The sequence below is a fragment of the Ambystoma mexicanum genome, chromosome 10 (genome assembly GCF_040938575.1).
Source record: "Ambystoma mexicanum isolate Mex_15411 chromosome 10, UKY_AmexF1_1, whole genome shotgun sequence".
Classification (NCBI taxonomy): Eukaryota; Metazoa; Chordata; class Amphibia; order Caudata; family Ambystomatidae; genus Ambystoma; species Ambystoma mexicanum.
The window spans coordinates 619385121-619411100 of record NC_090932.1 but is presented as its reverse complement, the minus strand read 5'-3'; the positions used below and the strand labels follow the sequence as shown (position 1 = coordinate 619411100).

The window sequence follows — 25980 nt, the reverse complement described above, 5'->3', positions numbered from 1 at the left end:
ACTGAAGGGTTCCCTCTGCAGCAGAATCCGTAATGAAGCTGAGGAGGTGCACTACCCTTTCGGCTGTGGATGACATGAGATTGCTTCCTCCAGTACAAGGAATCATTGTAGCAATGTATTTTGAAGGCATGTTGGTAAGCCTAGGTCTTTGTGGCTTCAACAATCCCCTGTGCTCCACCTTCCCAGGTTGGAGGATGATGAGTGGCCAACTTGGGCATGGTGGAGCCCTCTGAGATTGACTGAAGCTGAGATTGATCAAGACATATCCTTGGCTTCATAGACCCCTCATACCACCCACACATTACCTCTGTACAGTAACAACGTATAACAACCATATTGGGCACTTCTCTTATAATGTGGTGGTGCAGTTCACTGAGGTCTCTGGTCCAGATACATTTAACTCTAAACACATCATAAATCAACATGCCTTGGACGAGCAGTAGCAAGAGAGACAATCTAAATTTGTTGGCTTTGCTGTTAAATCGCAGGAAGCAGATTTCCTGCAGTATACCGACAGTCAATGCAGTATGAACAGATATTAGGAGAGAATTGTTGCGCAAGCAGTTGTGGAACAAGAGGACCATGAACTCTGGCTGGAAGACATTTTGACCAATTTGAAAGGATCCTTAGATCACAAGATTGATGCCTTGTCTGACAGAATGGAAGCTTCACAGCACAAAGTTGGTCAACTGTGCAAGTGCCTAAAAGAAGTGACACTCAGGGTATCGAATGCTGAGACACAAGGGGATACACATGACTCAGATATTGTAATGCTGAATAAATAGCTTACATCGATTAAAGCCAAGAACCAAGACCTTTAATCAAGACTTAACCATATATGTATATTCGACATACCAGAGTCAGCAGTCCATAGCCCCATGGAGATTTTCCTGTAGTAAATTATATCCGAAATACTTGGGAATCCTGTTTTTTGACAGAAAGAGCGCAAAGATCATTGGGCCAAAAATGGTCTCCTGGACAACCCCCAAGACAGATCATTGCTTAGATGTTTAATTATAGAGATTGCGATTTAACAACGAAAACAGCTATGGTGTTGTCTGAAAACAAATATGGAAGTGCACAAATTCAAATATTTCCAGATTTCACTTCTGCTGTGCGGCACATGGCAAGGTCTGGACTTGCTCATTACTGGGGTCTTTTTGATATAGGCATACATAGGAATGGGGTAGCGTTAGAGTAGCCCACTAAAAGACTATCAACTGGAGGTGTACCTCAACACCTGGCGCCTTCTAACAAGGAGTGATTTTAAATCAGTTACATAAAGTATCTGTAAGCCTTTTCGATCATGCAAGGAGTCCCCCAGGGTGCATGTTTGCCCCATTGCTAGTTAATCTTTATATCAGGCCTCTCCATGATTTGTCACATGAAGGGAATATTTAGTTCCTAAACTATGCCAATGACACTGAGATGTTCTTCATGTTATCTAGTGACTTGGCCTTTGACACCTGCCTCTGACTGATCAATGATACGTTCGATGTCCTCAGTGGATGGATGAGTAGTAATTGGCTCTGTTTCAGCGATAAAAAAAAATGAGTTATTATTGTTGGCAAACCAAAATATGATCAAGAAAATGGGTAATGCCTATGACTCTATGCTATTAGGCTCTTATTCTATCCCAATAATGAAAAAGGCTAAATCACTAGGTATTGTCCTCAAAACGGACATGAGCATGAATGATCATGTCTCGGCCACGGTCACTGCCTGCCATTGCTATCTTTGTCTACTCCGGCAGATGCAGCCACCATTGCAAGAGCCATTATTGGAAGTAAACTCGACAATCGAAACACCTTGTTGTTGGATGCACCAGTTTATGGATTGCCTGATTCCAGGTGGTGCAGAACTCTGCTGCCAGAGTAGTGGCCAATGTCGCTAAGCACTCTCATGTAAAACCCACATAAAAAAACTCATTGGTTGCCCATTGCATTGGAGATCAAATTTAAAACATTAACCATTACTCATAAATGCCACTTTGGAGAATTGCATTTATTGCATTAAGTGTACTCGAGCTAGTGGCAGATCATTCCAATTCTTGCACCTACACTATGGAACACATTTCCGCTGGTTATTAGGTCTGGTCCGATTCATATATCCTTCGGAAAAAATGGGAAAACATTGTTTTCTCAATCCTTTTTTTTATTTTATTTTTTATATTTTTATTAAAAGTTGTTTTTAGTGCAAAAGCACATTTACAAATTAAGAAAAATTAATACATTCCTTTCATTTTTTTTAACAGTCACTACATAGACATATTTTGGGTTTTTGATAGTACCTTTTTTTGGCTGTTCGATCTTTGCTATGTCTCTGTTCGTGTCACGGTGCTTTGATGCCCACTGGCTTTTAGCGCTACATAAACAAATTAAATAAATAACCTTATGAAGTTATGTCTGCTGCGCATGGCAGGTTTATTGGTTATGTAACACCTAATAACCTTATAAGACAATTCTACCAGAATTTGAACATGTATCAGTCTATGGTCAATCTTTAATTTGCGATTTTTCTGTGAACATTGTTAAATCAAAAAGCCAACACTAGACATTAATGCACGTGCTCGTGTTTCGCCTACAATACAGCTTTATCAAGGCTAGTGCACATATCATTGTACTCTGATAATCTGAATCTTATTATGGTTTCAGATGAGACTGTGCATTCTGTATTACAAATGTACTTAACAATTATGTTAGCATATTTTTTTTGTAGAAAAAGTAACAGTTATCTCTAATATATATCACATTATTATTTCATGCGATTTGTGGTGTTGTACAGAATGTGTTTGTTTGCTCTTAACAATTGTGTCAAACAATAATGGCAATTGCTCTTGAATGCTGTAACGAGAGAGGGAGAAGGGGGTTGCAAAACCAAGACGAAGCGTGGGGAAGAGTAAAACAAGTTAAAATATAAGATTTATTTGGACAACAGTTTTGCAAGACCAACATTCTTATATTTTTAATAGAAAAGGAAAGAAAACAAAGAGAGAAAAGAAAGGGGCTTCCGTCTCAGGTCTTTCTAGTGGTAGGGTCAATATTTTGTTAGTAGGGCCATTGTTGACTGTGCTATTGTCCGGCATCTCCTTATTGTATCCTTATTGTATCTAGGTTTAAATCACAAAATGGGCACTTTGTTATTGCTCATAGATTATATGATTTGATAAAATATTATATAGTAACCCATTGCGCAGTCTTGTTAATAGTTCTCAGTTATTTGAAAATTAGAGTGATTTGTGGGTTAAGTTATATATATTTCATGGACTCAATTTCGAAGTTTCTGCGATAATTGTCATTCTATTTTGAAATTGCCCCACATCTGCTAGTTAAATAATATTCCACTACATTAATAATGGTTTAAACGTGTGTGAGGAGTCAGTAATGAAATTCAGACACAAGTTAGCCATGATTTTGTTTAAAGGCTTTTATTGAAAATAAAAGGGGTTGGGAAAATGCCTTTCTGACCCTTCTCTAAGAGGAATTTCCCGACCTAAACCAAAACTGAAGATCTGTCTTTGTCAGAATGTCCAAAACAAAACGGTCCAGTATCCAAAGTTCTATTCTGACCCTCACACTATAAACTAAATTCTAAGGTGAAGATGGAAATGTCTTTACCCTTGGGTGGTTTAGAAAAGTGTTAAAAAAGGAAGAATATACAGCTCCAACACAAACGTTCTTCAAGGATAAAGGTCCTTGCTTCAGAGGGTGGTTCTCTTCCCCTGGATTCCTCTTTACTCTCTGATGTTTCACAAACAACAGCTCCTTGTGCCTTTCTTGACTGCCAGCAACACTGATGCACAGAACTGTCTGGCTTTGTAACTTTATCTCTCTCAGGACATCTGGTATACCTTTCTGCCAGGATGTTGCTCCTTATCTCCTTGTAAACACAATCCCTTTTCCAAGTACTGATGTTTCTTCTCACGGCTTCTTTAACTCTTGTACATTTCTTGTAACTGCCTGGTATACTCTGCTGCCAGGGCTTCTTGTAATTACACACTTGTAATTGCCTGGTATACTCTTCTGACAGGGCTTCTTGTATTCACACACTTGTAACTGACAGGTATACCTTCCTGCCAGAACTTCTATTCGTACAGGGTATCTGCCTTCTCACAAAGTTGTACATACACTATCAAGCAAAGTGCATCTCCTTGATATATTATCCTATTCGGGTTTCCCAAATACTTGCATTGTAGGCATTCACATATGTGTAAGGGTTTTGCCTGTAATTGAGTTTCCCCTTTTACAACAAGTTCTTTCACTCTTTCTCTCTCTCAATTGTTTGTTTACAATTATTTGCATTCAGTGTGGTCGTTGATATGCCCCGATGTCCCCACTGTCTCTGGGTGGACACACCAGCTTTTGTTGGTGCTCCTGGATTCTCCCGCGATCAGCCGGTAAAGGTTTCCCATCCGCTTCCTTCTTGCGACCGCTTCCTCTTGGTTTCTCGGTCTCTTGCTGCTTACACTTGGCACGTCTGCTTTGTTCCAGGCACCAGTAAATGAAGCGCTGCTTTCTGTCACCTGCGAATGCCCAGGAGTCTCCCGTCGGCTCCTGGCATTCCCGCAGCATGTCCTTCTCGTAACACAGCTTCTTCCTTCTTGGTCTGTGAGCTGCCTGGCTCCGCCACGCCGGTCTCGGATTTTGGGTTTCTGTAATCTCACTGAGAGGCGCAGGCCTCTCCCACCAACAGCATCAACTCTCTGCTTCTGCTCTTTCAACTTTCTAGGCACAGATGTATGCGAGCAACAACTAGAGAGCTGGTCTTGTGGCCTCCTTCGCTCTGCATTGTTTGAGTGCCAGAATTTTGGTAATTCTAGGAAAGGAAGTCCATTCTTGCCAATTCGCTCGAAAAACTAGGATAAACATTCTCAATGGTTTCCAATGGCAGGTTCGTCTTGGATGATTGATAGGTGGAACTGGAGAAGGCTGTTTCCTAAGTTTCACAAGGCAGACCAAAGTCAGAAGGTTGGCCTATAAGTCTTGGGGAAATGTTTTCCCTGGTCTTCCTAGGAGGATGAGTAGATGTATCACAATAGGCCATGAGGGTGTTAGATATGGGAGGGTTGTCTTCGAGAGAAAATGGGGATACCATGTCTCACCCGATGAAGCCATGACATCTCCCCGGAGGTTGTCTCCTCCCATGTGATCCTCCCTCATATAGCCATGCCCAGGGTCAGGATCAGGTAACGGCTGCCTTCCCCTGGCCACATGGGAGGAGGTCACCGCCGGGAAATCAGTGATGTCTCCACCGGATTCATCACAAATGGCTTACCAAAATTGGCTAATGTTGCTTCACATTAATGAGGGCGAAAATAGAATATATTCCTTGAAATCAGTTCATTTGAAAAAGGATTTTTTAAAAATCATAATAAATCATAATAATATTGATTGTGATGGAGAAACGCTGTGGGTGAGGCATAAATGTTGGAAAGCGTAACACTCTGGCTTACCTATGTTTCAAACTGTAAACAACTTTAACAACAAGTTGAAACTGTAGTTAAACAATAGTTGCTGTAGTTATTTTGCGGTACTTCTTAACCGTGACATTACATATCCCTTAGTGTAGGTGCATATCTAAAAAGAATAAAAGTGGTGCCTGCACTTAATTAAAGCCATGAAAAGCTTTTCAAATTCCTTGCTTGCAGAACAGTTTTCTGTGTAACTTTACAGCCATTAATTGACAAGGATGTTTTTACGGTAGAATGTCTAATTTGGGCACTGCTGGAGTTTAACACATATGAGCATGAATCTGCATGTTATTACTTATTTTAAAGAACAAAATCAAAAAAAGTCGATATACTTTATTAAAATGCTTGAACTATTTTTATGGAACACATTAGGATCTGCATTTTTGCTTTTTAAAATCAAAACAGATTCTATATTAATTACATGGATCCGTAAATCGAAGATCTCGTACATTACATTATGCGGGAGACAATCAATTAGAGGGAATGTCTGTTGGTGGCCATGTATTATAAGCAATAAAACACCCCCTACCATACATAAAAAGGATATTGCAAGTCACCTTGGAGTTGCGTGACCTCTGTTTGGTCACAAAACTCTCAGTCACTTGCAATATCCTTATAACGTATGGAAGTGGGTACTGTCAGATACCCCATGTAGCTCCCCACAGGAGTCTGCAACGATTGACAGTTGGACTCGTCACGTAGATGACAAATTCTTCCTGCCAATGTAACTCTCAATAGTACGAAAGGACAAGCTGAGAGGTCTATTGACTGAAAGATTGGATGGACACCCCAGGACACCGATTGGCTATAAATGAAATACACACAATGAATACCAATACAGCAAAACATAATAGTAATACTAACACTTGAGTTGTAATGCTCACTTGTGTGTCTAACAGGAGTCCCCTTGATTTACTGAGCGCGTGTTATGGACATCCTGTTCTAATTCAATGGGTATGTTATCCTGGAATTAAATAATAAACAATATATTATCAGAAATTCCCTATTCAAGGTACTAGAATAAAGAGTCAACACCAAAGCACAAGAAAGAAAAAGTCTTACCAATGAACACAGTATTTGGGAAGTCCGACCTGATGTTCTTGAAAGTTGCAGGTTCTTAATGAGAGCTCCCCTGAACCACCGGCACAAGGATGCCTAGTTCCTATAACTCGACGGCACGAGGACGCCTAGGTTCCACAATAGTGTTCAATGCGGCAGTCTCTACTCCAGGCACCTTCAAAGTACAAAGGTATCGAAGCGCTGGCCAATATCCATAAAGGAAATGTAATCCAAAAGCAGTCCAAGTCGTAACAATCCTAGCGGTGACAAAAGCAATCTGGAAAACGAAGCAATCCAAAAGGGCAAGACCAGGTCGGTAACTCACAAGCAGCACCAGGGACAAAAGTGAGACAGTAGCAATCCGAAGGACGGTCCGGGATTCAGTAAACAGGAGTTCCAAATAACAAGACAAAGAGCAAGGCAAAGCAGGTCCGGAAAAGCAGGCAAAGGTCAAGAATCAATAATCCAAAAAGTTATATGTAGCACAAGAAAGCCACCGAAGAATACAAATTCAAAAGCGCTGCTTCGTTGTTGAGGCAGGGCTTATAAGGAGTCACCTGATCTGCTGTAGACGACGTTGCCATAGCCGTGTGTGTGCAGAGCGGTAGGCCGGGCACCAGCGTCTCCACGGCAACCCCCACTGCGCACGAAAAGACATGCTGCACGTGGGAGGTTTGCAGGAGCCCATTTTCGTATCCCATCGTATTCTTTTGCCCTTGCCTGATTTACCTGCAGGGCGTGAAGGAGACAAGGAGAGAGAGATCAATTTGCATTAACTTTCCCAAAATTCTATTGCCAATAACTTTTGATTCGCTAGAGAGATAGAGAGAGAGAGAGAGAGAGAGAGAGGGAGAGAGAGAGATTTCCCAAAATTCCATTGCTAACAACTTTAGATTTGCTGAACAGATCAGGCTGAAATGCATTTAAATGTTGAACAAAAGCGGGGATCGGCCGACTCACATTCATTTTCTCATAGGGAAAAGAGGTACATCCTTAACACATGGGCACAGGTAAAATCACTGTATGGATTTGTACCAAACAAGAAATGATTGTGCACAAAAGCGGTGCAGATATTTATTTTTTTGGTTTGGTGTGAATCTGTGCAGTAGTTATTTTTAAAATTTGATGGTAAAGTTGGTGCCTCAGCCCAAAAACAAAGTTTTGTATATCTTACTGTTGCAATGCAGCAGCTGAGGCTTTTTTAATCAATGCACAATGTTCTTGCTTTCATTTCACAGTAATATTAACTGATGAGAGGACAAGGAAGAGTCCAAGAATCTCTTTTCAAAATGTATGCTCAAACACCCAGTGGGTAATTTTACAAAACAAAAAGTTAATTGCATGAATGGGATCACCAATGTTAGTATCTACGTGATGTTGAGTCATCTGCTTGCAATTTTAAAGATTTACAAAACAGTATTTAAAACTGGAATGTAAAACCAGCCGAAAAAAGTTGCAGCTATTCATTTTCGGGTTTGGTGCAAATCCGTCCCATAGTTTTTAACAAATGCGATGGAGAAGGGATTTCTCCTCCTAATACAGTTCAAACCAACGTTTATATATCTCCCCCAGTGAATTGCAGCACTGAGGTTTTTCAGAAAGGAAAAGCCGACATTTTATTTATTGTCCGAATGCAAGTGATTTCAGTAAGAAGGTGAAAAAGAAAAGGGTTCAAAATAATATATGGAGGAGAGAGGAAAGGGGTGGTTTTACCTCAGGAAAGTGGAACAAATAGTTTGGTGGCCACCTTGGGCAGGACTAGAAAGGCCTTTTTTTAGTTAGATTATTTTCACAGGAATACAGAATGACACAGTCGGGGAAAAGAATGTGTCACGGGAAAGAGCAGGGAAATGGGGATTTGGATAATAGGAGAGGATGAGGAGGGATATACACAGTTGGGTGAGACCTAAATAGGAGAAGGGGTGCACATGGAGAGTGTATTTGTATTGTTTCAGACATATTTAGCATTTTGTACGCAGAACAGTAAATACAACGAGTGGAGTGGAGGATCATTGAGAGTAACGAGCAGAAAGAAGATGGGTTTTAAGCCAAAAGCAAAACAAATGAGCAGATACAGGAGGGGGGAGGTATCTAATGCTTTGGAGCTAGAAGTGAGAAGGAACGAAAAACGAATGAAGAACACGGGGCGCAGTAAGAAGAAACTGAGATTGTTAGTGAAGAGAACGTAAGAGTGTAAAAAGAGACGACAGCAGAGATAAAGTGGGGCGAGGCATTGGATGCATCTGCATACAATGGAAAGAAAATGGAAAAGAAGACAGGATTTGAGGGTAGAAAAGAGTGAGGAGGGAGAGAAAAAAGAAAATGAATAGAGGAGTTATACCCTGATCGAAGATGGGGAAGATGAGAAGCAAGGAGACAAAGAAGGAGGGCATAACAATAAATCAATGAAAGAAAAGAGAAATAATGAGGCGTTTAGTCGCCTGAAATGATAGGAACGAATGAGTATGAAGGATATTGATTAGAGAGAAACAGCAAGTGCAAGGAGTGTGAGACATGTTATGTTATGAGATGTGAAAATATAAGGAATTGGAAGGGTTGAAGGTCACCCCAAGACTACGGGTCGTGAAGGATAAAGAGAGCGAGGAAGGGGGAAAGAAAGAACTGGTGGGGATAAAGGAGTGGGAGAGCAGGGAAGAATAAGACCTCTGTCTTTGTGGTGTTATGATGAAGATAGTGAGAGGACATCCAATGTTGAATGACTGAAAAGCAGTTGTGAAGAGTGTCAGTAAGAGAAGAAAAGGACAAAGATATGAGTATCTTCACTGTGATAATGACAAGATAAGTTAAAGATACGATAAGAGCAGAAAGAGGAATAATGTAGAGGGGCAATAGTTGACGACCAAGCCTTGAGAGACACCATAAAGATGGGGACGAAGGGAAGAAATGTGTCCATCCCGGAAAACGAAATACGTTTCAAAAGGAAAGATAGGATTTAAACCATTTCAGCACAGAACCAGATAGTCCAAGTGAGCAAAGAAGAAAAGCATGGTCAGCAGTGTTGAAAGCTGCGGATACACAAGGAGATCTTCTCCCCACCACCTGAAGTATTATCTTTTGAATTTCCTGCTGTCCTATTTTCTGTTGATATTCTAGTTATCTATAGACCACCAGGCCCAATCTCCACTTTTTACAAGGACTTGAATTCAGTTATCTCTTTTATTTCCACCCAATCTGTACCTTATTTTGTCACAGGTGACTTTAATATTCCTCTTAATGATAATGATAAATCTATCTACCACCCACTTTTACTTACATCTGTGAGAAACAGAAGGTGTCTCACCCACTAGACCCCGGTGATCTGTCATCCAGGTGGCCAGGACACGGCCCTCGCTTTTGGATCCACTTACTGGGGGTGGATTGGTGCAGAAAATGATCACCTGGGTGAGAGGTCTTTGGGGAGTGGCAGTGGGACACCGGATGGTGAGATGCAGTATCCTCCTCCCTGTAACAGCTTTACCCCTTCCTACCAGGTAGGATATTTAGGAACTCTACCACCCCCTTTTTAAAACACACTTACACATGGATAGCCCGCTATGAGAAAAAACACCCGAGCAGTATACCAGACGTGTACCAATAGAATGGTCAGGCAAGGTCAGGAAATTACTGACCATCACACATACCTGACTACCATTAAGCTTCCCCACACGGATAAAAGGCAGAGCACGAGAGCGAGGCAAAGCACACAAGGAAACAGCAGTTTCAAGACGGCAGCTGAACGAAAGAAGAAAGATGGCTAAATAGAAGGGTTTTGCAAGGAGGGAAGTTCCTTTGACTTTTTCGACAAGGAACCATTACTTTTCAGAGACCTTGAGAATCTAAAGCGTAAAACCAGGAAACCAGGCTAAGGAATCCTGCAGTGTGCCGTAGATACCCAGGGCCTTCCTGAGTCAATAATCAAGGTGGGGAGAAGCAGCAGCCGCTGTGGTACCCTCCTTGGCTCCAGGAACAAAGCAGCGTCAGTAAAATCAACACAGCCGGTGAGTTGGGGAAACCGGAACAAGACCGGTCTGTGTTGAAGACAAGATTGCAACCAGTAACATTGTATGGCGAGCGCTGGAACGAACATTATTAAAACGCGCGTGATTGAACTTTAAAAGTAAGATGAAATACCTTTCACAGAGTGGTCCGGCACCATGCTGCCTTGTCCCCAGGAGGAGCCGGAGCTCTCAGTCCACTGCAGGAGCAGTGCCCAGCGCAGAGGTGCCCTTGAGGGGTATTTGGTTTGATGCCAGGATACCCTGCAAGCATTTGCAGCACCAGGATCTACGCTGCACAACAGGGTAATTCGACCCCTAATTTACCTCGTTCCGCTTTGCAACAAAATCCGCTCCTTTGGATGGCCCCTCCATCCTCCAAAACATCTGTTACAATCATTCTGCTGTCCATACTGCTTTGGATTGCAGTAGATGCCTTGAGGCAAAAGCCATTCTAAAATGGCCGACACCATTTCTCTTCGGACCTCCTTGTGGTGAAACACACCACCAGCCACAGCGTCGTCCCGCATTGGTTGCTAGCCCCTTCTATTGCTCACTAAGGCACGAGCACCAAGGCTACTGCCTGTCGGGAGCCTGTCTGGAGCTGGATGGGCTCTGGGCCCCCACACGCCTGCCTCCACCCGGTAAGGACTCCCTGTCACCCCTCTATTCCAGTGGCCACACAGACTACGCGCACTAAGTACCCCCTGTAAATTTCCAAATAGCGCGGGCTGTGCTACCAAACCCAATGCTCTTGCAATTCATACTGCACTCTGTATGCATCCTGATCTCACACTAATATGCATACTGATTCCGGATAGCTCTGTAAACCCAAGCTACTACTGCTATGATATAATGTATTATAATGTTACTATTCAGACCTGCATACTGGTTCCTATAGTAGCTCCCATGTTTATGCCCTAGCCTCTGCCACCACCAACAGTTCTGCATAGATGTCGACCCCTTTACTCAATGTCAAAGTTCTCCAGCACCAGTGCTTACCTGACCCTAGCCATGTGCGCATTTGTTATAATACGAGCTCTATGTATTGATGCACCTATGCCCTTTTTGAACTCACTCACACATGCACTGATACTTATGACGAATTCAATTATATGTGCATCTCTGCCTACTATACCTACTGATACCCTAGACTAACCTATAGGCACATTATACTCTGCCTTGCTACAGTCTATATACAAATCATTAAAACCCTAGTACTCAGGTTTATGCTCCATGTGTACCATAGCCAACTGTAACTATCCTGACATACGGCCATTATTTACCTAGCCACGTGTGCCCTACTGTTGATTGTCGCATCTAGCCCATATGTGCCTTACCATTGATTGTCACATTAAGCCCATATGTGCCTTACCATTGATTGTCGCATCTAGCCCATATGTGCCTTCCCATTGATTGTCGCATTTAGCCCATATGTGCCTTGCCTTTGATTGTCGCATTTAGCCATATGTGCCTGGCCATTAATTGTCGCATTTAGCCCATATGTGCCTGACCATTAATTGTCGCATTTAGCCCATGTGTCTTACCATTGATTGTCTCACCTAGCCCATATGTGCCCTGCCATTTGATAGCTGCATTCAACCCGCATGTACAGATGAGTTGCATGCCTATATGCTTAACCATCCACGTTTATGTGACTCTCCCAACCTAAAGTCACCCAGTCTGCTGTATTTAGATTAACCACCTAGGGCTCTCCTCCTCTGCACTCACGTGTTAGTGCTGCCCAAGTACAAGAATATATTTCCCTATACTGATACACCATGAGCATTATAACACTTTGCCTTTGGTCTATCACCTACCCACTATTCTTAACCTGCCTAACAGCCGATATTAGCCTCCACCACACTACTAGGAATCGCCAACTCAATCTATCCTACTAGTGAACTCCCAAGCAGACCTTGTAGCCCACCCACCAGAAACTCTAGACTTAGAGCAAGACTCACGAGACTACATGAGCCTTTGACTAGATCACTCCCTGTCACCAACAAAAGAACCATTACTCAACAAGCTAGCATTGCCAATAGCAAAACCAAGATATCTCTAACCTCCCATATCAAAACCAAAATCACCACTGCAGCCCCTCCATTCAAAGGCGGACTAATATACGACAGATCCCTAACGGCACATGCCACCGACATTTGCAAAATTATATTGTCTAATAAGTTGGACTTACTTGCCGTCACAGAGACCTGGCTGCATGAGGCGGCAGGACCCCTATTATCTCTAGCAATCCCAGATGGCTACATCATTCTGAGACAAGATAGAAATAACATGTGAGGTGGTGGCATTGCCATCATTGCGAAAATCAGCCTAAACATGAGAACTGATTTCATTCCAGACTCTAACTCTTATGAAGTATGTGCTATCAAACTCCCACTTCACAACTCACAGACCTTGACCATCTAACTCATTTATAGGCACCCCGGCCCGGTGGGTACATTTGAAGAAGATATTTACTGTCTATCATCTACCAAGCTCAAAACTTCCACGCAACTACTCATTCTGGGAGACTTTAATCTAGGCTATAATGACCCATGAGACAAACATGCCTCCAATGTGGCTAATACCTTCACTGAACTTAGACTAACCCAAAAAATTGTGGAACCCACCCATAATAGAGGGAGAACCCTTGATTGGTTATCAGACTACAACTGCTCCGCCTCCATTACCTCCATCTACCCACAATTATGGACAGACCACTACTTGGTAACCTATGATTCGTCCACCATTAGGCCACTCCCTCCTGCAGCCAATATAGCCCCCTCATGCCCCACCAAGAACAAAAAGAGTATCACTAAATACAAAGTGTTTCCTGCTATTCTACCCACCCTAAACCAACTAGTTGAACATCTAGACCCAGAGATACTCGTTGAAGAGTCCAACAAAATCATACAAACCACACTTGACAACATAGCCCCTCTAAACCTTAGACCAAGCAAACCTAAAGCCTATCTTATTAAATGGTTCACCCCTGAACTGAAAGATCTCCGTCAACTTAAAAGAAGTTGCAAATCCTCTTGGAGAATTACCTCTTCAGAAGACCATAAAAACAAACTCATAGAAATTTCCTCACAATAAAAGAAGGAAATTATCCTGGCCAAACGCAACTCATATAATAAGCGTATCTCTATGGCCAACTCAAGTATGAGGGAGCTGTTTTCAATCTTAAAGGAACTAGAGTCGCCTACTCCCATCCCAGGTATATGCACAAAAGACAAAGCCTGGTGCACTGAGATACAACAAGCACTGGCCAACAAAGTCACCATGCTTCAAAAGAAAATAGCGGCTAAGAAAGCAACACTTAATAAACCACCAATAACTAACACCAACCCACCTTCTTTGGAACAAAACACAACTATCCAATTCAGATTCACCAAAACATCTATCCTGGAGGTGGAGAAAGTCATCCTCTCTCTCAAGCCTTCCAATTGACAAGGCTACTTGTGCCCTGCACAACTTATAAAAGATGCCGCTAGAGAACTTTCCCCCTTAATATCTAAGCTTGTAAATGCCTCATTCACCTCAAGCCTTGTGCCATCCAACCTGAAACAATCATGGGTACTGCTGCTACTAAAAAAACAATCCCTACACCCCATCATCCCTACTAACTACCGCCCCATTACGACAGTCCCCTTCTTGTTAAAAATCTTGGACAAGATAGCATACACCCAAATCCAAAATTTCCAAGAAAACCACAAGCTCCTAGGAACAAGGCAGTCTGGCTTCTGTCCACAACATGGAACTGAGACCGCTCTCATCGATTTGAAGGCTCAAATTGATGAACTAAGAGACAAAGGTCAAACAGCACTCCTCCTACTCGGCTGCATTCAACCTTGTAGATCACAAAGTCTTCTGTAACCACCTAAACTCTGCTGCACACTTCTCCAAAGAAGCTATACTATGGGTTGAATCTTTCCTCAGCGAAAGGACCATGAGGGTGTTCTCCCCTTCAGATGCAGCGAACCCGATCCCCATCTTGTGCGGTGTTCCCCAAGGCTCTTGTGTGTCTCCGACACTATACAACATATTTACTAAGCCCCTTTTTGATTATCTGGACCTTCTTGGTATCACCTACACTAACTATACAGATGCCCAGATCCTCCTCCCACTTTCCGGCGATTACAATGAGAATTTGGCCTTGGTAAATAGGGTGTATCTCATCATCCAGGCATGGATGGCAACTCACGGTCTATGCCTGAATGATGACAAAACAGAGTTAACCATTCTGGGCACACGTTCCAATCTCAAAAATCTAGGCCAAGAATACCTTGCCTTCGAGATCGACAGGAATACTATTAAGGTAGCAAAGGAAGTGAAGACTCTAGGCTTCTATCTAGATGCCACCCTCTCCTTCAACAAACAGGTGAACTCTCTGGCCTCAGCCACGGCTTGCACATGTAAGCTCATCAGAGCAGGTAAACACTTTATCTCAGACGACAACTGTATGATTCTAGCTAGAGCTCACATTATATGTAGACTCGATTACTGCAATGCCTTATATATTGGGGCTAACAAATACATCCCACATAGGATGCACATTCTACAAAATAATGCCATGAGAGCAGCTCTCGGTATCTCTAAAAGATCACATATTTCTAAGATAAGGCGGAATAACAACTGGCTGTCGACCCAAGACAAAATCTTACTGAAAGTTGCCTCCCTCACACACAAAGCCCTGAACAATGCGGCTCCTCCCTATCTCTATGATAGATTTGTAGAAAGAAGATCCTCCAGACCTTCAAGAATCTCCAATGCCAATATACTTATCATTCCAAGATTCAAATTGACCAAGGCCGGAGGCGCCAGCTTCACCGTCCGGGCGCCCCAAGTATGGAATTCACTGCCCCATACTATACGTGCAGAGAAATCCTACCTTAAATTCAGATCCAATTACATCAACCATTTGAAGCAATCGATCAACTAGCAAGTGCCTCCTTGCCACCCACCCGCCTTACTACAGATACAGCCTGTATACTGCAAATTGTTCTGTTTCTTATTGCCCGTACTATGATTCCGATGTTATACTACTGGCAATTACTGTATAATATCCTGTATATAATGTACTGTATTACTGCTTCGGCCTGTTTATATTATTAACACTATGTAACTTGTAACTTTGTAACCTAAGCTTTGCATATCCTGTACTGTTGCACCCTCTTACCCTCGGGTCTGGTGCGCATTATAAGTGAATAAAACAAACAAACCGCGTGAGTGCTCAATCAAAGGTCTCTGTAAGGTATCCAGTTGAAAAGTGGAAAAAGTGAAAGTGAGGAAAAGGTTATATCAAGAAGAAAACGAGTAATTGTGAATCTAAGTAGCTCTGCGACGGGTCAAGCAAAATGCCGAGCACAGTCAAATGTCTTTGATTTGGATGAAGTAGAGAGTTTGTAATAGTAGATACATTTGGTCCGAGCCCAGCTGAGGAAGACAAATTGAAGATATTGGGCCTCATTACGAGTCTGGCGGTAACCTGCAGGTTTTTCCGGCTCGGTTACCGCCGGACTCGTATTACCATTCCGCCTCCGTGATTCCCGGAATTACCAGGGCATTACAACCCCGGTGACCCAGGAATTCCAGAGGCGGAATTCGGTAAATCCCCATTCCCACTGAATCCCATAGGACTCAATGGGAATGGGGAAATGGAAACACCGGCACCATATCGTGATGGTGCTGGTGTTTCAACGTCCGCCTGCAGTCGGGCGGTGTTAAACCCGCCAGGTCAGACCTGGCGCAAACACCACCTCCCGCCTACAGGACTCGAGATCGGGCGGTCCAGAATTAACAGTGGTGGCGCGTTTACGCCACTGTTATTTCCGGACCGCCCGACCCATAATGAGGCCCATTGTGTCAAAGTGGGTCTGAGCCCGGTGGAGGGGCACCCGGGGTGAACAGTAAATCACCTGAGAGAAGTTAGAAAGGAACTTTAATGCTTGTAGTGCTACATCAGGCCCTCTGAAATAAGAGAAATTTGAATGGCAAAGAGACTTTGAAACAGAAGGCCCTGGTGTTGAGGTTTTGAACTGCATCCTTGTGCTAGAGAAGCCAGAGAGTGTGGTAAGCTTGATTGAGCCACCTTGTCCCATGCCGAGAACGTGGGGAAGGAAAGCCAACGGCTTGAATATCCTGACATATGATTTCTTGAACATTTTTCTTTTGCAGAACATTGTTTCCCACAATATTTGTAATTAGAAGTAAGGATTGGCAATAGGTTTATTAGTATAGGCCCTTTTATTTTGACAGACTCGACTAGGACAATGTTGTTATTATTTGATGTTTGTAACTTGCTCCCATCTTTAGATTTTGGATTAGCTAGGTGTTTTTTAAACCCAATGCAAGTTCAATAAACACCCTTGAACTGTGACCACGTTTGTCTGTCTTACTGTTTGATAACATGCCTTCCTTAAACAACCCAACATGGAAAAATAGACATAGAAACTTTACAGAAATAGGCAATGCAAAAGGAACATTATGCCACTGGGGGTTTCACTGCTTTATTTTAAAGCCTCAAATGCACCTAACACACCGATATTGCAGATTGTTATTCATGATGCACAGAAGAATGAACATTTCAAATTGTACAAAAAAGCTAACCATGTTTGTGTCAAATAAGTAGACTTCAAAATAAGCTAGCCATGAGACCATTTTATCAGCTCTCTCCGGTCTACAACCCCTTCCACTCGGATGGCCTTGATTAAAAGAAAGAACAGGCAATGGGCTAAACAATGTTCCCAAAATGAAAGTATGCAACAATGTTCCCAAAATGTGAGTATGCAAACTTTTTCACAGAAGACAGCTCATTACCAGAGAGTGAGATAACATGATTTTTCCAGGATCACTATATCATCCAATGCCGAGCCAGGATACACTTTAGTTTCACAGTTCCGAATTTGGCTAAGTAATCAGCTCTACTGACTAACACGTTGTGCTCTTTCTTGGACGTGTATGTCAGTTTTTACAACCCTCATATGAAGCAACTGTGCTCTAGACCTATGACATACTGATGCTATGTTCGTTTTTATAACTAGCGCTTTCTGATGCAGGCCAGTTGTTCTGTAGTACAATAAGTGTTACTATCACCAAAGTATATATGCACTCCAGTTTATCACCCTAAGACAGAAACGTGGTACTGTGATCAGGCATACAAACACAGATCTCTGAAACAAGTGCTTACCAGACTGAGCTATCTCCTTCACCAAAGTGGCACTCAAATTTATTAATAGACATTTCAACTTTGGTTATTACAAATGATTGAATAAATCCCAAAGAAGGTGAAAACACTACATGACTTGTGCTTTATTGAACACACAAACCGTACGTAGTACAGAAAACACAGAATCATTACATAATGAATTGATCAGATGGGAACATTCTTGTCATCAACAGCCATGGAGCAGACTCAGACTGTCAGCAGCACACTAAACAATATCATGACGTGTTATTTATGTTTTGCAAAAAATGGGCACGGACTTCTTTGATAAGAGAAGCTATGTAGGGACACCTCCCAAGCTGAGAGTCTGGGGCACATGTCCTGTTTGCCCTCCCATTAAAGACGTCACTGCATAAAGTGGTGGGTATGCATTTTCTTCATCCCACTTTTCGCAAGGCAAATTACTGATATATTTACACCTTTGTTTCTCAAAATATGGAGAAACAGAGCATTCACCTGTTGTCCTGCAATTCATCTTCATGGTATTTAGCTCAGGTCACAGAAAAATCATGAAGTGTATTTATTTGCCGTTTTGCTTTCCCCACCATAGACAGAAGCCAACATGTAAAAGTAGACTTTGCTTGTAATAGGGCGTGCCAGACTGGAAAGTACGGCCACTGGGAAAAGTGGACTGGCCACACTCACAAAGCCACAACCTCATGAAGTTTAACCTAATTTTTCAGGGACAGAAGGTAGCATTAAAAACCGGCAGACTGATGCAGTCGCAAAGGGCGTGAGTTCCGTGGCAGAGAACCGTTGTCTCACTTCCCCGACCATCCACACTTACCCCTGCGATTTCTAACAGAGGGATGGAGTTCCCAGAGCACTTCACCAGCAGAATCGTCGCTGAGGCCATGTCCAGGTCAGAAGTAGATGGAGCAGAGGCTTTAAGATAGCAGCAGAGGAATGCGATCTGGAAAGGCGACGGCAGGGCCTATGCTACAGCTGGAGCCCTAAACTGCCAGAGCCCCTCCCGCATAGGTGGGTGCCCTTGGGGTCGTACACCCAGGAGTGGGACGAGCAGACAGGTGAAGGAGGGCAGGCAGCCTTTGGGGGATCAGAGGGTGGTAGGGTGGCGCTGCAGCAGGATTCGAGCACAACAGGGCCGGAGTATAGAGCTGATGTGCCAGAGGTTCTCATTGGCTTCAGCTCAGGGCAGACATGTCTAAAGAACCCGCCTCTGGATCGGCCTAGGCGGATCGAGCTGATCCCTGGAGCAACACAGATGGCTGTGCCGGGCCGTGGGGGTGCGGTGCCTCAGCTCACAGTGAATGGTGGTGGTGGACTGGGAGGCTGGCACTCCCCTACCCCAAGGCTGGGAGTGAGAGCTGGCTGTAGTGAAGACTCCCCAGGGCTGGGATAACACGATGGGTCTAGAACTAGTTGGTGGAGGGGTACCACTATAGTGCGATCCAGAATAGCTAAAAACCCTACTAAACAGAAAGGCACCTCAATGGGGGGACATAAAAGCCCTGCTTCAGCTGCAATCTCCGCCTAAGAAGCAGGCTCAGTGCATCATGGCTTAGGTGCACACACACACACCTGGAGGCCGTGGAGGCATCAGGAAATTTGGTGACCCGGGCTGACCTGCAAAGGCCTCTCTTGGAATTGAAGGCGGACGTTCAAAAAGGTACAAAGGCATTGACATATAGAATATCTGAGGTCAGCCATCACCTGCAGAGATTGGACAAATGCTTGGATGAGCTAGTAGATAGGCCATGTAAGCAGGTCTTTCAGCAGGATGCCTTGGACACAAGGGGCGCAGAGCTGGAGTCCTCTGTACAGCAGATTCTGGATAGACAGGAAGCAGAAAACAGATCCCGCTGTAATATCAGATTGTGGGGCATTCCCATGGCAGCCCGCGATAAAGACCTAAATACCTTTGCCCAGGACCTCTTCAAGTCTATCCTAGGAGAAGCCAGCAGTGATGATGTCCATCTTGTTCATACACACAGGATGTACATGACATTTCAGCAAAGCATAAATCTGGTCCCGGACGTCCTGATGTGAGTCCATTTCTACCGCACAAAGGAAAAGCTGATGGTAGCGGCAGGGAAGACACCTCAGATTCGCTTCAGAGGTGCTCAGTTGTCTTTCTGTCAGGACTTGTATCAGATAACGCTCCAAAAGAGGAAAGATCTGCAACGAGTGATCTGCTGGCTTAGGGAACGAAACATCCGATACAGATGGAGCTTCCCCTTCAAAATCCATTTTTAACTGGACGGAGAGATTTCAAAGTCAGAGGAGGCAAGTGATCTGTGGGGCAAGAAACAGGTGGAGGAACAGCCAGTACTGGACCCGGAGACGGGCAGTGATCTGACTTCCCAGGACAGGAGAAGGAGACGACAGGCAAGAAAACTCACCGAAGGGTTCCCATTGAGATCACAGAGTCCACTGGACTTTATGTGCTGAGTCATAAGTGGGAGAAGCTCTGGTGCTCTCATGTGAGTGATGTTGGGGATTGTAGACAGAGGCAGATATGCCAAGACACATTGAACTCACAGGGGGCCTTCCCCTATTTCCTTTCTTTTTTCGCTTTCCTCTCCCTTTCGTCTCCCGCTTCCTTTTTTCCCCTTCTTTTCTTTTCTTCACTCTTTCAGTTTGCTTCTTTTATGTGGGAGTCGAGGAATGGGAGGGCGCCCATGCCGGGATTTGTGCCCAAAGGGGGGAGGTGCACGTTTGGGATATGGAGGGTATGTGGTTGGTAACTGTTTTCAAATAGTTCAAACTGTTTTTGTTCAAGTTCGACAGTAGACTTGTATGTGTGTTTATTTATGCTCAGGTTGGAAGATTGTCCTAAATGGCATGTAGCAGCGCTGTCAAACCGCGAACAAATGAAGACGTGCGCCTACAGAGTTCCGTCACAACCTTCAATATCCTGTCCTACGATATCCTTTTCCCCATGAAATAAACTGTCGGTTCCAGGATTGGACACATTCGGACTTCTCTGGGAGCAACAGTGCATATTCCCAAGAGAATCAGCTGTATGAGTCAGAAAAGACGGCACTAATGGCGTGCCGTCCCTGGTCTGAGTGCCATCTTGGTGTGGTGGAGATCTGCCAGAGTCTCCATTTGACAGCAAGCCACTATACTAGATCACACAGCTGTGGAGACAGCGAGGAGCTCCCTCGCACCGACACCCATGGCAGTCGCACTCTAGCTGGGGCGGACACTGAGACACGAGTAACGTGGACCTAGCAGTGAGGCGATTAACTTCTTTTGGTGCAAGCGGCGGCACAGTCGCATCTTTCACCCAGGGTGTGGACGTCTGTATACCTCCCCGCTGTGACCCGTTCTCCTCATGCTCTGTCCCCCCCGCACCTGCAATACTGTTCTCTATCTGGGCCGTCCGACCCAAGAATGACGTATAATTAATTACTCCTCCTCTGGACGGCCTCACCAGGTCGTCTTCATTGAGCTTCATAAAATTGATTATTAGTGTCCACAGACGTTCTCATAAATGTGCAGCTCTGGTGAAAGTTGCTTAGGATACTCCGCCCCCCAAAAGACCATCTTGGGGAGCCTTGTGGAGTGCTCTGATCCCTTGTGCAAATGTGGATGCGTTCTGCGCTTTCTAAGGGAAAGGGGAGCCTAACAATACCTCGGTGTGTTACACAGACACATATCTCAGCATCCTGTAATCATGTCACCTCCTCTCTTGGATTGAGTTTCAAATCACGTTAGTTCACACGGGGCAGTCTGGTGTCAGCTTGCCCCACCTCCCACAATACTCAGCCTACTACCATGGCCAAAGACAAAGTTAAAAAAAACAGGGACCCAGCGCAAAATGGACCGGTAGACTGTGAGCTGCACTATCTCTCCCCAACTTCGCGGACATGCGTGAGATTTACAAAAGAACCAACCTCCACCAATTAATCTCTCACTCGCAGATGTGATGGGTGTCATTTCCAAATCTAGAGCATCCGGGGAAGGGAAGATAGACGGGCTTAGATTAGCTCACACGTTACCCTGTTGCACCATGATTTGCACAAGATGTCGTCCAGGATGAGAGAGGGAGAGAAGCGAATCTCTGACTCTGAGGAGTAGCTCTGGACGGTAGAGCGCCGACTTTCAGATGTGATGCAGCAAATAAAAACACTGGAAAGCCGGGTTGATGATAGTGAAGGGCGCTCCTGCATAAATAATATCTGAATTCTGTGGCTTCCCAAAAAGATAGAAGTTCCCTGCATGGAGCTCTTCTTTGACACATGGCTCACAGATTTTATGAAACCCAGGGGACTATCGAATTTCTTTTCTGTCAAAAGGGCACATTGGACCCCTAATGGTCCATCTATCCCAAATGCCTCCGCCAGGACGATCGGTGCAAGACAGTTAAACTACTGTGATCGAGATGCACTGCTACAAATGGCATGATCTAAAGGGCTGATAACATACAATGGTTCAAGAATTACATTCTTCTCAGATTATGTCAAAGAAGGCCAAAAAGTCCTCCATCATTTGATGCAGTGAGAATTCTAAAATCACAGTGAATGAAGTACATCCTCTTCTTTCCGGTGCAACTCAGGATATACCTTGACGATATACCTTGACTTTCACTCACCCTCTACAGGCATGGTGATGGCTGGAACTACATACAGACAGAAATAGAGGTCCACAAGATGATGGTAACAAGAATCTTCCAACCTGAGATCGTACATCTCCTCGACGACCTCTCCGGCCACAATTCCCCGCCCTGACTCCACGATAAGGCAAAGTGTCCATATCCTAAAAATGTTACATGAGGACACTAGCTCCCTAGCAGATACATGGAACCGACAAATGAACTATATGTTGTAATTAATCAAGAGTAAAGACGCAGACACAGTAACAGGTCTCAGACTGAAATATAACTTTTATTGTCAAAATAATATGAGGGGTTGGAGCAATCCTACCTGTCCCTAGATCTATGAGGGTTTTCTTACCTCAACAAAAGTAATGAACATCTGTGATCGGCTGTTAAACGAAAAAGCATCATCCATCCTGTGACCAAAACCCTGAACTGACCCTTACACGCTAAACTCAATATAATGTGCAACTCTCGGATTTCTGTAAGCTATACACCTATAGCTTTTTTTCAAAGTTCCAAAAATAAAGTTCTAAGGTGCAGAAAAGAAAAGGAATAAAGTTCCACAATGTTTCTTCTGGCTCTCCACTGTCTATCCGGTACTTCCAGAAAGAGTCAATAATGTTCCACTGCTTCACAGGGGGACAACTCTTCCCCTGCGGGTCTCCTTTCATACAATGTATTACTTCACTGTTTCAAAGGGGTTGACTCTGACCTTGATTCTCCCCTAAGCACACAGTTCTTTTGAATGTTTCAATCTCCCACTCTCTGGATCACAATTATCCTTAAAGGGGGATGGTTCTTCCCTTTTTTCCATTGGTAGTCACTGTTCCACAATTTCAGGGAGGGGTTTTGACCGCTAAGCTTCCTCAATCCTTTTCCTACTCCAAGTGTACTCTCCTGCCAGGGTACATGCAGCTGTATTACTTCTCTGGGTCTCAATTATTATTTTGAATGCTTCAATCTCTGACTCTCTGGATCTTGGTTATTCTTAAAAGGGTATGGTTCTTCCGTGATTGTCAGTGCTCCACAATTTCAAGGAGGGGTTTTAACCCCTAAGCTTTTTCAATCCTTTTCCTACCCCTGGTGTACTCTCCAGCCATGTTATTCGCAACTTTCTTAGTTATCCTTAAAAGGGGTATGATCTTCCCTTTTTGGTTTTGGTGCTTTTTGGTGACATAAGCCACCAAATATCGCCAAAAGAAGAAAGGGGTGCCAAGAAGCAGTCTTTGTGATTGGCATGACAACTGGAAATGATGTGGTATACAATTGCCAACATACTAAGTGTTCATTCCTGTTGTACTATGCGGATGCAATCTAATAGTGCCTTGTTTAATGTATTTTCTCCAAATCAGGAGTACTATCACATGTCACATGTCTGTGTGGATTTCAACGCTTGAGCCACGGAGTGATCCCTTTTGGAGACAGAGACTGAGGCAGGCCTCCATTTTCTTTTCATTTTCCTGATCTGCATGGAGAAGGAATTTGCTGGAGCTGAGAGACAGCAGTGCTAAAGCATTTACCATAAATTGGTTCACTGCATATAAAGCGTTGGCAGAGGCCTGGCGGAGGTCCAGCAGAGGCAACCGCTGCATGTGCTCCGGAAGGGTCCTGTAGTCACCGGATGTCACGTGCAAACAGATCGGGGGGCCCGCTGTGCATACTACATGCACCGGAGAAGCCTAAAGGAGAAGGTCTGTGCATCAGCCATATCAGAGCAGCTCACACACTGCTGAGAGGGGCTATTTGTTTTGTCTGCATCGGAGCAAGGAAGAAATTAAAGTTGGCTCGTTTTTTGGATCGAGCGTACTGACCTGGTGCCTGCCGTTGTCAGGGAGCAGAGCTCCTACGAAGTGGGAGCAAAAGCGCTGCGCTCCTCAGAACGGGCTCACGGGCACGGCTGATTTCAGGGAGCAGCACTGCCTAAAGGAGGAGCAAAAGAACAGTTGCAGCGAAGAAGCAGGTCAGAACGGTGACAGTATTTTGCTTTACTCCTACAGCTGGTAGACAACTACAAATATACTGTGACAAGGAGCACATTGGGCATAGTACAGTACAGTACCAAATGCCGCAGGAAACGAGAATTGCAGTCTTTGGTATGAGAGAGGCTACCTGACAGTGTACAGATATCAGAACTGGGAACATCGGCTGGATCTGGCAGAGTAGTGTGTTGAGCTCAGGGATGTTGACTGTGCGCTGCTGAGGACAGTGGGTGTCTGCACAGGAGATGGCTGGCAACAGTACTGACACGTGAGACTAGATCTGGCATCTGACTGTGCAGGGCGGAGCGCAAAGTAGATAATCTTGATCGTGTACATGCACAGTCAGACTTCAGTTGCACCTAACGTCATACATTGCTTAGAAGCAAGGTAACAGTCAAACTCAGTGGTGTCGCTATGGTGGACCCAGGGGTGGCCAGGGGCCTCGTCTGTTATCCTGTGGCCCCCCCTACAGTGGCGTAATGAGGAAGGAGGGCATGCTGCCCCCCAGAGGCTCTTTTGTCAGTGTGACACCTCTCCCATTAGCCACCTCAATGAGGGTGCCCAACGGGAAAGGTGTCCCGCTGGCAGGACAATATGTGCTGAGCAATTCCTGCTCATTGTCCTGGCAGCAGGACACCTGGCCCTTTCCGAACGGGAGAGGTGTCCCGCTGCCAGGACAATGCCCCAAGGAGCTCCAGGCAGCAGAAGGGCTCTCATGTTGCTCTGTATCAACAGAGCATTTCTCTGGCAGGGGGAGAGGGACTATAATCAGGGGCTTTTGTCTCTTTAGAAATGTGAATGGGGCTGATCAGAAGTGAGAATGGTGCACAATGTTTCATGATTTATGGAATAATGACTATGCTTTGCGAGAATCATGACACGAGCCGGTATTGATGCTAGAGAGAACTTTATTCAAAGCACTGTCAATGTTCAGGAATCAAACAAAAAGGACCACAGGCTCTTGCACAGTTACTTCACTGTGGGGTTCAAAGTCTGTGGTAAATACTCCTTGTGAGGCTTCTCCTACTCACTCGGGCCCGGATAGACCCACCAGTCGCTTCCACACTCCTCTCCTTCTCCCTACAATGAGCAACATAATTGTCATTAGGCCAGTCCCTTTTATTCTCAGTCATAGGCTCGTAAGGGGGCCAATCCTTCCCTCCTCCCTCAGATTGGTTGATACTCTGGGAGTCCTCCCCCTAGAAAAAGAGCTACCTTCCCCCTTCCTGTTCCCTTTGTCCTGTTGGTTGGACTAGGACCTCCCACCAAGCCCCAGTCTCCTGGTTGCTGCCGCTGTCCACGTGTGCAGCATGGCGTGTGAGCCTCCTGTAGGCTCCGTCCCTGTATATGGCGTCTTGGTTTTTTCCTTTCGCCTGGATCGCCGTGCGGGATGACCGGGGCCCGTTGGCTGTACCGGTAAGGAGAGTTGCCTGTGACCTATGGTGGTGGGTTGCTGGGTACTATCCTCCCCTCTGACGTTGGGCGGCCGGTCCGTGCATGGAGCTCGGGTTCTTGAGGTCGGCTGCCGACCAACGTCGGCGGAGAAGGGGTCTGCTCGCATACAATCTGTCCTTGAGCCCGTCATGCTCTGCCACAGCGTCCGCGACTCGGACCAACTCGAGAGGGGCCGGCGATGCGGTGGTGCCTGTAAAGGTGTCCTCGGCACCCTACAGCACGCTAAT

General features: G+C 44.5%; 1 protein-coding gene across 12 annotated transcripts in view; it reads right to left on the bottom strand.

Annotated features, from left to right (window-relative positions):
• Positions 1 to 25980, bottom strand: part of RHBDD1 (rhomboid domain containing 1) — a 723897-nt gene that overhangs the window by 648017 nt on the left and 49900 nt on the right. For 3 of the 12 annotated variants that reach the window (XM_069618189.1, XM_069618185.1, XM_069618190.1), the window contains exon 2: positions 7087 to 7258. The exons of 6 other annotated variants lie outside the window; for them this stretch is intronic. The gene's annotated coding sequence lies outside the window, so the exon portion shown is untranslated. Of the gene's footprint in view, positions 1 to 6334; positions 6435 to 6532; positions 7259 to 25980 lie in introns of those variants that run through there. 3 more of the 12 variants (XM_069618191.1, XM_069618188.1, XM_069618184.1) reach the window with 3 other exon arrangements.